The 13,266-nt window shown below is 39.7% G+C and overlaps 1 protein-coding gene and 1 long non-coding RNA gene across 3 annotated transcripts in view; one reads left to right on the top strand and one right to left on the bottom strand.

Annotated features, from left to right (window-relative positions):
• The window catches only part of LOC147673937 (methyltransferase-like protein 25B), a 361,337-nt gene that overhangs the window by 220,283 nt on the left and 127,788 nt on the right, over positions 1-13,266 (bottom strand). The gene's annotated exons all lie outside the window — the stretch shown is intronic.
• Positions 54-11,644, top strand: LOC147673938 (uncharacterized). Its single transcript, XR_015302415.1, has 3 exons — positions 54-118; positions 5,269-5,304; positions 11,481-11,644. It is a non-coding gene; the product is annotated as an uncharacterized LOC147673938 (long non-coding RNA).

Below are 13,266 nucleotides of genomic sequence, written 5' to 3'. Positions count from 1 at the left end.
TTGTTTAAACCAACCGATACATATTCTTTTTTTTTTATCGTTATATCTTGTAGGTTATTCGTACGCTTTCAACATTTCCTTGATAGGGGGAAAGAAACTGCGCACCAACATATATCATGTAAGTACAGCCAACTGTTCACTCTTCTACACAATTTTTACTTCCGTTCATAACACTTCGACTCGCCACACAGAACATTTCTTCCAATAATTCAAGGCACAACATAAGTTTGACACACACCCTCTCGTACATCTCCTTGTGTTACCTTTTCACGCACACACAACTAACAAGACTTACTAAATTACAATCACGACATATTGATTGCAAGCACAACTTCAAGTTACTTGACACTATCAACAAGATCAACAGTACCCACAGCTTCAGCTTGCACCTAACACACAAAAGCGCACACACATTATCACATTCACATGCATAGGAACAAACATCCCCGTTACACCATGCGAACTACTTTCGGAACATTCGGCCGCAATCTCATATCATAACACTTCGCCACACTCCCAGGAACATTTCGTTCACAATTTCAACTACATACATTACTTGCACACTAACTGGGTACACTTTCAATATTACACGCAAACCGCATTCATTCTCAGATTTAATGCAACACAGTAACTACTCAAAGTTACAAGATGACACACACACCTTCTTTTTACGTCGGTTACTATTACCTTTTCACGCACACACGGTTAAGAACACATACTATATAACACGCATGGAGAATTGAGTGCAACCACAACAGAACACTCCTTACGATTTTAGTCACAGCTTCACAGCAATACAGTAAACAGGATGATCGGACTGAACAGTGAACAGAGCTGCAGCTTACACTACTCACACACACCATGTCATATTATCTTTCAATATTACACGCATACCGCTTGCATTCTCAGATTAAATGTAACACAGTAACCAGTGCAAGTTACAAGATGACACATACACACCCTTTTTTTACATCTCTTAGGATTAACTTTTCACGCACACACTGTTAAGAACACATACTATATCACACGCACGCCGAATTGAGTGCGACCACAACAGAACACTCATTACGCTTTCATTGACAGCTTCACAGCAAGACAGTAAACAGGATGATCGGACTCAAGAGTGAACAGAGCTGCATCTTACACTAATCACACACACCCTGTCACATTAGGCAAAACACTGACTGCCACCCTTATACAGCACGTGCGACTCCAACGCAATCTAAGATCATAGCACTTCGCCACTACAGCACCAAACTTTCAGTCACAACTTCAAATTGCACATTTATTTGCACGCAAACAGGCTACACTTTACAACATTCACGCGGAATGCATTCATTCGCAGCTTTACTGGCACACAGTAAGTAATCCAAGTTACAAGCTGACACACGAAAACAGCCGCTCGTACAACTACTAGTATTACCTTTTCACAAACACACATCCAATAACACATTAGCCAGGATTAGCTGCCTACAAACATAAACACTTGACTTTACACTTACTACACTATTCACAGGCACATTGTAACATTAGGGGGAATAGTACAGCCATAAACGGTTCGCAACACTTCGCCACACCACAACAAACTTTTCATACACACATTCCACGAACAAGGGGACTTTCGCACACACCCTCTATTACATGGCTACTCACAATCTTTCTCTCAGAGGCCAAATTTACTGTTTAGTTTGTGTCCAAGGACCGCATCGGTGGGGGCAGGGTCAGTGGGTAAGGGTCGGGGCTACAGCAACAACATAAAACTGACCATGATGTTAATCACAGGACCCTGCAGCCGAAGGCTTCGTCCACTGAGCCCTCCCGGCATACACATAATTTTCTCGCTCTCTTTCTCTCTCGGTCTCCCTCCCTCTCTATAGCACACTAATCACACACACCCTGTCACATTAGGCAAAACACTGACTGCCACCCTTATACAGCACGTGCGACTCCTACGCAATCTAAGATCATAGCACTTCGCCACTACAGCACCAAACTTTCAGTCCGAACTTCTAATTGCACATTTATTTGCACGCAAACAGGCAACACTTTACAACATTCACGCGGAATGCATTCATTCGCAGCTTTACTTGCACACAGTTAGTAATCCAAGTTACAAGCTGACACACGAAAACAGCCGCTTGTACAACTACTAGTATTACATTTTCACAAACACACATCCAAATTACACATTAGCCAGGATTAGCTGCCTACAAAAAAAAACACTTGACCTTACACTTACTACACTATTCACAGGCACATTGTAACATTAGGGGGAATAGTACAGCCATAATCCGTTCGCAACACTTCGCCACACCACAACAAACTTTTCATACACACAATCCACGATCAAGGGGACTTTCGCACACACCCTCTATTACATGGCTACTCACAATCTTTCTCTCAGGGGCAAAATTTACTCTTTAGTTTGTGTCCAAGGACCGCATCGGTGGGGGCAGGGTCAGTGGGTAAGGGTCGGGGCTACAGCAACAACATAAAACTGACCATGAGGTTAATCACAGGACCCTGCAGCCGAAGGCTTCCTCCACTGTGCCCTCCCGGCATACACATAATTTTCTCCCTTTCTTTCTCTCTCGGTCTCCCTCCCTCTCTATAGCTCTCTCTCCCTCCCTCTAGCTCCCCCTCCCTCTCTCCTGTCTTCCTCTGTCTCACTCTAACTGTGTTCCTCCCTCTGTCTCACTCCCTCTCTCTTCTTCCTCCTCTCTCTCTCCCTCTCTCCCTCCCTCTCCGTCTCCCTCCCTATCACTCTGCATCTCACTCCCTTTCTCTTCCTCTCCCTCCATTTCCCTTCCTTTCCCTCACTTTCCCTTCCTCTCTGTCTTTGTACATAACTCTCCATTTGCCTCCCCTTTACTCCCTCTCTGTCTTTCTACATTACTTGCACACTAACTGGGTACACTTTCAATATTACACGCACACCGCATTCATTTTCATATTCAATGCAATACAGTAAGTAATCTAAGTTACAAGATGACACACACACACATTTTTTGGTACGTCTCTCACTATTAACTCTTCACGCACACACTCACTCCCTCTCCATCCCCAACAACAATTCCAGCATTTAAAACTACCCACAGACACATTCAAGTCCCGCATCCTCAGCAATTCACAACTATTTTCCTAATACAAATAACGACACTACTTTAAGGGGGTCGTTATTTTTGCACCCTCACACACACTCACCCTCACCCTCACTTACCCGCAACGCCTCACCCTCACTCACCCTCAACACCTCACCCTCACTCACCCTCACCCTCACTCACCCTCAACACCTCACCCTCACTTACCCTCAACGCCTCACCCTCAGTCACCCTTAACACCTCACCCTCACTCTCACTCACCCTCAACCCCTCACCCTCCCTCACCCTCACTCACCCTCAACGCCTCACCCACACTCACCCTCATTCTCACTCACCCTCAATGCCTCACCCTCACTCACCCTCAACACCTCACCCTCACTCACCCTCAACCCCTCGCCCTCCCTCACCCTCCCTCACCCTAAGCCTCACTCACCCTCACTCACCCTCACCCACCCTCACCCTCATCCTCACTCACACTCACCCTCACTCACCCTCAGTCACCCTCACTCAACCCCTCACCCTCACTCACCCTCACTCAACCCCTCACTCAACACCTCACTTTCACTCACCCTCAACCCCTCACTCACCCTCAATTTCACTCACCCTCACTCACCCTCAACCACTCCCCCACCCTCACTAGCCCTCAACACCTCACCCACACACCCTCAACACTTCTCCCTCAACTCCTCACTCACCCTCACTCTCACTCAACACTTCAACACCTCAGCCTCACCCTCACCCTCACTCACCCTCAACACCTCACTCACCCTCAACCCCTCATTCTCACTCACCCACACTCACCCTCATCCTTACTCACCCTCAACTTCTCACCCTCAATCACCCTCAATCTCTCATCCTAACCTACCCTCACTCACCCTCAACACCTCACCCTCACTCACCCTCACTCACACTCACCCTCACTCACCCTCACGCTCACTCACCCTCAACACCTCATCCTCACTCACCCTCACCATCACTCACCTTCAAACCGTCACCCTCACTCACCCTCACCCTCACTCACCCTCAAACTCTCACCCTCATTCACCCTCAACACCTCACTCACCCTCCCTTACCTCACTCTCCCTCACTCACCCTCATCCACCCTCAACACCTCATCCTCACTCACCCTCACTCACCCTCACTCACCCTCACTTATCCTCACTTATCCTCACTCACCCTCAACACCTCACACTCAACCCCTCACCCTCAACTCTTCACTCACCCTCAACGCCTCACCCTCACTCACCCTCAACCCCTCACCCTCACCCACCCTCACCCCCCCCTCACCCACCCTCACTCAACCCCTCACCCTCAATCACCCTCACCCTCACTCACCCTCAATCCCTCACCCTCAACCCCTCACCCTCACTCACCCTCAATACCACTCACCCTCACTCACCCTCAACCCCTTCCCCTCACTCACCCTCACCCTCAACACCTCACCCCACTAACACTCAACACCTCACCCTCACACCCTCAACACTTCACCCTCACTCACCCTCAACCCCTCACCCACACTCCCCCTCTCTCTCCCTCTCTTTAGCTCCCCCTCCCTCTCTCCTGCCTTCCTCTTTCTCACTCTAACTTTGTTACTCCCTGTCTCCCTCCCCCTCTCTCTCCCTCCCTCCATCTCCGTCTCCCTTCCTATCACTCTCCGTCTCACTCCCTTTCCCTTCCTCTCACTCCATTTTCCTTCCTTTCCCTCACTTTCCCTCACTCTCCCTCACTCTCCATCTCCCTCACTATCCCTCCCTTTTACTCCCTCTCCATTTCCCTCCCCTTCACTCCCTTTCTGTCTTTGTACATTACTTGCACACTAACTGGGTACACTTTCAATATTACACGCACACCGCATTCATTCTCAGATTCAATGCAACACAGTAACGAGTCCAAGTTACAAGATAACACACACCCACCTTTTTTTTACGTCTCTCAGTATTAACTTTTCACGCACACACTCACACCCTCTCTGTCCCCCTTTTCCTCCCACTCCCTCTCTCTCCCTCTATCATCTCACCCTGCCTGTGTGCCAGCCGTGGCGCATACACTCACAGCAGCACCAGAGCTCTTAACAGGTCTTTAAAAGACTATTTACATGCTAATGTGGCCTTTACGGGAAAAATTCAAAAAGATATATTCTAACCATTATTTTTTTTTCTCCTTTCAGATTATTAAAACAACAACAAAAGAAACAGAAGTTAAGGTAAATACTACTTTGCCAGTTAGTTGAAAAATTGTCAAAAGTTCATACCTTACAGTCTCCCAAAAAATTTGTTACTTCACAAACCTTCTTAATTTAAATTTGTTGATAAAAACATTGTAGTATAACTTATAAGATGCAGAAATGCTTGAAAGCAAGTTACCATCAAGGGAATAGCAAATTTAATAGCAAATCACAAGGTAAGCAATGCTTACCAAATAGTGCTTTTGCTGTCTTGCACAATTTATGCAAGCCAGTAACTACTTGGAACTCTAATGATCTGCATTATATAATGGACCGTGGGGACGCTTTATATCTACAAATGCATTCTATTAACAAAGAAACACTTATGCATCCAGATGACCTGCCAAGGTATATAGACCACAATCAAGAGATATATTCACTTTTGCTACGGAACGCTTACTACGGTGATGTCCTTAAACGTTTTGATAAAGCCTACCCAGATATTAGCACAGCATTAAATGTTACTATTAATAAGCACTGTGGTGTTATACTTTGTATGAATGTTTATGTAATAACTATTTTCAAACATATGCAATCATACTTTGTATTTGATTCACATAGTAGGGACCATGAATGCATGCCTCATTCAAACGGAACATGTGTTACAATTGCATTTCATTCTTTTGAAGGGCTGATTCAATATGTTATGAAACTAGCATATAACTTTACACATCAGGCTGAGCAATGTGTCCAATTTGAATTAACACCAATAGATATAAAAGTCATTAAAAGGAAATCATTTACAAAAGCACTTACTGTGCACAAAAAAAATAGTCACCTACCGCAAGAAAGAAAAATTTGGGTACATACTACTGAATGTACTCCTAATCAGACTATAACATCAACAACAATGTCTTCAGATGATTTACTGAATAAAAGTAAGGGAGAGAATAGCAATACTAATCATTTAGCACAATTACCAGGGAATAGTAAATCTATACAGGGAACAAATAAACAGTCTCGGAAAAGAAAAAGGGATTCAAGTACATGTCCAACTAAAGTTGTACAAAGAAAAAAAGTTAATACAGCTGAAGAAGACATTACCAACAGTCAACTAAGTGCTACTGATAATAACAGACCCATATTCACGCAGGGCCAAAGACAGAAACGAGGTAAACAAATCCATACAATCATTCGCAAATTCCACCGTGAAATATTGCATGGGCTCTTTGCAATCAACTGTGGCATAAACAAACGTTGCAAAATATACGCTGTGTTAGCCAATCCGAAATTTTCAAAACGTGTAACATTAGTAACAAGAAAACAAATTTTATTTGTAAGACTTGCTATTATTACATTCGCAAAAACAAAATACCACCATGTTCTATTGTAAATGGCATGGGGTTCCCAAATGTACCAGTTGAATTAGAATTATATGATTTAGAAGAAAGATTAGTTTCACCTAGGATACCATTCTTACAAATTTGGAGTCTGCCACGCGGTTTTCAAAAATCATTATCAGGTGCAGTAGTTAATGTACCTGCAGATGTTATGACAACTGTTACAATTTTACCAAGGCAAATTAATGACGCCATGACAATCCCAGTGAAATTAAAAAGGAAATTAATCTATAAATCATATACACATTATGAGAATATTAGACCAAATACAGTAAAAAAGGCAGCTACATGGCTAGCTAAAAATAGTACAATGTTTAATGAATATGGTGTTACGATTAACCCTGACTGGGAGTATATACCTCCAGAAATAGAATCTCACAATGAGACTTCTGAGACAAACAATTCATCTGATAGTTCAGACAACATAGAAGCTGGGAATTTGGATACTATGTTAACAAATGAAACTATTACTAGTAATTCGCTGAATGTGTTAAGTTTCGCTCCAGCTGAACATAACACGCCAAGAGGTTTATATGAGGATAAAGATTCAGAGTTTTTGGCTTTCCCTACTATTTTTTGTGGTGAACGAAGGCCTAACAATAAGGAAAGACACATACCGGTACATTATAGTACTATTTGTCAAGCTGAGTTAAGGAGTTATGATAGAAGAGTCGCTAAATCTATTACTAATGTGTTTTTTAAACTGAAGAAATTACATATTAAGCAGATCCATGGTAAAATCAACATTTCCATCAGAAAACATTTTACAGATGGGAATAAAATAACTGCTAAAGACATTAAATGTAATATTGCCAATGTTTTACAGTTTAATGAGGGTTACAAAGTATTAAAAACTATACGCAGTTCACCTCCATATTGGGAAGGTTGCAAAAAAGATATTTTTGCAATGATAAGGCAACTTGGCATACCCACTTTCTTTTTGACTTTATCTGCTGCTGAAACAAAATGGCACCATTTAATAAATATACTATTGAGAGTTAGAAACTTAAAGGAATGTACAGAGGAAGAATTCTTAAACATGTCTTGGGAAACTAAAAGTAAATTAATACAAGAAGATCCAATAACATGTGCAAGACAGTTTGACTATCAAGTTAGGAAATTCTTTAATTGTGTTTTGCTGAATGGCACTAATCCAATTGGGGAAATAGTAGACTACTTTTACAGAGTCGAATTCCAACAAAGAGGTTCTCCACATATACATGCATTACTCTGGGTAAACAAAGCACCATTGTATGGTGTTTCACCAGTGGAAGAAGTCAATAGCTTTATTGACAAATATATCACTTGTCATAAGTCTGAGAACCCTGTTTTACAACCGTTAATAAATCTACAAAGGCATGGTCACACCAAAAATTGCAGACGTAAACTGCAACGGACATGCAAATATCAATATCCAAAATATCCAATGTCAAGAACGCTCATATTAGAGCCATTAACACTTGAGGAGACAAATAAGCAATGGCAAGATAATATGAAAATAATACATGAAGCTATGAATAATACTACTTTTAATACACTTTCTTTTGAGGAATTTTTAGACTTCATTAAAATGGATGATAAAGAATATATTACTTCAATACAAACTAGCTTACAAAAAACAACTATTTTTTTTAAAAGAACACCAGGCGAATGCTTCATCAATAACTACAATAGTACTCTTTTAGAAGCTTGGCGAGCAAACATAGACTTGCAGTTTATACTGGACCCTTATGCTTGTGAAGTCTATATTATCTCATATATCAGTAAATCACAAAGAGGAATTAGCAAACTTCTAGCGCAAGCTGCTAAAGAGGTAACAAGTAATAGTAATATCAAAGATCAACTTAAACACATAGGAAACAAATTCCTCAACTGCACAGAAATTAGTGCTCAAGAAGCAGCATATCTAATTCTTCAAATACCATTACGGAAAAGCTCACGATCATTTGTATTTATTAATACTAGCCGTCCAGAGAAAAGAACTTATTTAATGTGTGATATCGAAACTATTAATAACTTGCCCGAAAATTCAACTGACATTCAATGTGAAAATATTATTATTAAGTACTGCAAACGGCCACAATCATTAGAGATGTGCACGTTAGCAGACTATGCGGCTAATTTCAACTATGTGAAGAAAAAAACACATGGGAAAGAAATCAATGATTGCGAAGATTTACTTGCAGAACAAACTTTTACAGCTCAGATGAGGAAGAATTAGAAATAGAATGTAGTGACGGAAATAAAGAACAACAGAAACAGAATTATGATTATGCTTTAAATAAGCGCAGACAAGGAAAAATAATACGCTTTTGCAGATTTAGCAAAAATAATCAACCAGAAGAGTATTATAGAGAAATATTAATGTTGCACTATCCATGGAGGGAAGAAGAAAAAATACTAATCAACAAGGAAACTTACTATGATAGGTATCTGGAAGTTAAAATATTTGTTGACACACAACTAAAAATCTATAACAAACAGCATGGCGAACTTACAAACATTATTCATGAACAGTGTCATGAAAATGTAATTTCACCTCCTCTATCACCAACTGTTAATATACAGACAGAAGACCAAAATCCAGAAAATAATAATAGATATGATTTGGCTCTAGATTTAGGAATTAGAACTACAACTGAAGAACAAAGCTCAACTAACGTTATTTTACCCAATGAAAAATACCAACAACTTATGCAAAACTTAACGGAAGAACAACTTAAATTTGTTTACCATCACTTGCATTGGTTTAAAACTACAAGCACTCCATGCTATACTTTTTGCACTGGAGGGGCTGGTGTTGGGAAAAGTTTTGTAATATCTGCACTATATCAAACTTTACTACGCTACTATAACACTAAGGCAGGTGAAAATCCAGATAATGTTTATATCTTACTTACTGCTCCAACAGGAAAGGCTGCCCATAATATTAATGGCAAAACACTGCATAGCACTTTCAAAATACCTGTGTCGCAAAGTTTGACTTATAAACAACTGAGTCATGAACATAGAACTGCTCTACAAATGGAAATGATGCATGTTAGAGTTGTTATTATTGATGAAATTTCAATGGTAGGACACAATATGTTGAATTTTATACATAACAGGCTTCAAGAAATAAAATCATCTAATGAACCATTCGGAGGAATTTCTATTTTAGCCATTGGTGACTTTTACCAATTAAAACCTGTATTTGACAGATACATTTTTCAGGATTCTACACAGATGTATGGTCCTTTAAGTGCTAACTTATGGAAAGAACATTTTAAAATTTTTGAATTAACAAAAATTATGCGCCAAAAAGAAGATCTACAATTTGCTCAATTACTAAACCGATTGAGAGAAGGCAAGCATACTGAAGAAGATATTTTACAAATTAAGCAAAGGGAAATACAACCTGATGAGAGTTTATTAGAAACAATTCCATATATCATGTCAACTAATATAGAAGTTAATGAAATTAACAAAAAGGTTTTAGAAAATCATTGCAAAGATTATCCAGTCTACATAACAGTAGCAAGCGATACCGTCAGTTCTGATTTGTCTGAAAATGTGAAAAAAACTATTCTTAAGCAACTGCCCAAAGATCCACAGAAAACAATGGGCCTTTCACATACATTACACATTGCCTTACAACTTCGTTATGATTTAAGTTGCAATGTGGATGTCAATGATGGTTTAACAAATGGCGCAACTGGTGTGGTACAATTAGTTGAATTGATTAACAATACACCTATTATTGTTTGGTTGTTATTTGACAATCCCAGTATAGGACAAACAACCAGACAACAATATAAACACTTATTTCATTCACAAATACAAAATACATGGACACCAATACATGCTATAGCTAGACATTTTCAATACACTAAAAAATTTATTACCATTATACGGAAGCAATTTCCTTTACGCCAAGCATCAGCACGCACTATACATCGCACACAAGGTGCAACTCTCGAACCACTTTATATACACTTTAATAACAGCAAGATTCATCATGTTGCTATTAGCAGGGCAAAATCAATACAAAATGTATATGTACACAATTTTGATGAAGGTAAAATTTTAGTACATCCACAAGTTAATGAGGAAATGCACAGATTAAGGACAGAAATGCCACTTGAAATACATATCCCACAGTTACATACATACAGTGCACATTTCAATATCATTGCACACAATATAAGATCACTACAGAAAAATTTTTCATCTATGGTAGCGGATAGGAATATATTAGAAGCAGACATTATTTGCTTAACTGAGATCAACACTACAAGAAATGCTACAGCTAATGATTTCACGATAGAACAATACCATCACATTATATTTGATAAATTTCATACATACAACACAAACCATGGAATGATTATGTACTACAAAAAAGATTTATTTATATTGCCTATTTATGAGACACATGAAGGGATAGACATTTTACATTTTACTCTACAGATTTATAACACGGATTACCTTATTATTATTTTATACAAACCACCCCAAAAAAGTATAACTTCTCTTTTTTATTTTATCACAAATATTACGGATTTTTACCCCACACACAAATTGATTATTATAGGGGATTTCAATGTGGATGTATCTCAACAAAATGCAAACACCAAGCAATTACTTGGATTCTTTGAAACAAAATTACAATGTCAACAACTCATTAACAGTTACACAACTAACTACCAATCCATTTTAGATCATATATATACAAATGACCAACTACACAACTATGGTACTTTAGAATGCTATTACAGTGATCATAAAGCAATATGGGTTTGTATTTAACATGTTATATCACATTTTCTATTTCAGATGATGTCTATTGAAGAAATCATGAACATTAATACCGATGACAACAAACCATATCAGAAACCCATAAGAGTTAATGTCATCAACTGCTCAGGGAAAACTACTTACAAAAATGCTAAACAAGAACAGAAAATTCTATTCCATTTGGCTCTAGCAGATAAAACTGGAACCATAAAATGTACTTGTTATCAAGAAAATTTATATGAGCAAACTAAAAGTAACTGTGGACTACTGATACGCAACTTTATTATCAAAAACAAAACAATTTTAATTACAAAGCAAACTAAAGTAACAAAATTTCCCGCTATGACAATTGAGGAGGGCCTGATCCAACAAGCAAAGAACATTTTGCATCCGCCTGCACCATCGGCTTCTCCCATCAAGGAAATAAAACGGGCAAGTCTAAAAAGTCTTATGACCGTTTCAGGGACAATAATTGCCGTAAGTATGAACGCAAACATGTCATCATGTCAACTAAAAAAAAAACATTGAAAATGCAATAGGTCTCGCATTTGAAAAGTTGGACTTATTAGTATTGTAAATGACATATCTTATTTATTTGTTTGTTTTTAAAATTGCAAGTCTAAAAAGTCTTATGACTGTTTCAGGGACAATAGGTGCCGGAAGTATGAACGCAAACATGTCATCATGTCTACTAAAAAAATGCATAGTTGGCTTACACACACATTACACCTTTAGTAACTTCACTAACAAGCTCAAAAAAGGTTGCATTATACACTCTTTCACACTATGTAGAAAGTACGAGTTTTGGAAAATATAATATGCCAGTTCTTTGGGGTATACTACAAATACAAGTACTCTCTACAAAGCCTTTTTTTGCTAAAAATAATGCAATCTGTTAGAAAGGATGTTCATTTGGGTCGTGAAATATAATACATTATATTGCCATTCATACAACGCACTAGTACTATGTGTTTTTACTGTCACTATTTTATACAATGCTTATTTTTTGTTTAGGAAGAGGACGCAAAGACTGTGTTTACATCAATGCCTCACCCTCAGTCACCCTCACTCACCCTCAACACCTCACCCTCACTCACCCTCAACAATTCACCCTCAACGCCTCACTCACCCTCATTCACACTCACCCTCAATCACCCTCAACACCTCCCCCTCACTCACCCTCACTCACCCTCACTAGCCCTCAACACCTCCCCCTCAAAAACTCAACCCTTCTCCCTCAACTCCTCACTCACCCTCACTCTCACTCAACACCTCAACACCTCAGCCTCACCCTCACCCTCACTCACCCTCAACCCCTCACCCTCACTCACCCTCAATCCCTCACCCTCACTCACCCACACTCACCCTCATCCTTACTCACCCTCAACTTATCACCCTCACTCACCCTCAATCTCTCACCCTCACCCTCACTCACTCTCACTCACCCTCAACCCCTCACCCTCACTCACCCTCACTCACACTCACCCTCACGTAACACCTCATCCTCACTCACCCTCAACACCTCACCCTCACTCACCCTCACCCTCAACCCCTCACCCTCAATCACTCACCCTCACCCTCACTCATGTCATCATGTCTACTATAAAAATGCATAGTTGGCTTACACACACATTACACCTTTAGTAACTTCACTAACAAGCTCAAAAAACATAGCATTATACACTCTTTCACACTATGTAGAAAGTACGAGTTTTGAAAACTATAATGTGCCAGTGCTTTGGTGTATACTACAAATACAAGTACTCTCTACAAAGCCAATTTTAGCAATAAATATTGCTATCTTTTAGAAAGGATGTTCATTTGG

The sequence above is a fragment of the Lissotriton vulgaris genome, chromosome 12 (genome assembly GCF_964263255.1).
Source record: "Lissotriton vulgaris chromosome 12, aLisVul1.2, whole genome shotgun sequence".
NCBI lineage: Eukaryota > Metazoa > Chordata > Amphibia > Caudata > Salamandridae > Lissotriton > Lissotriton vulgaris.
The sequence above is the reverse complement of the archived record's forward strand: the minus strand, read 5'-3'. Positions and strand labels throughout refer to the sequence as shown.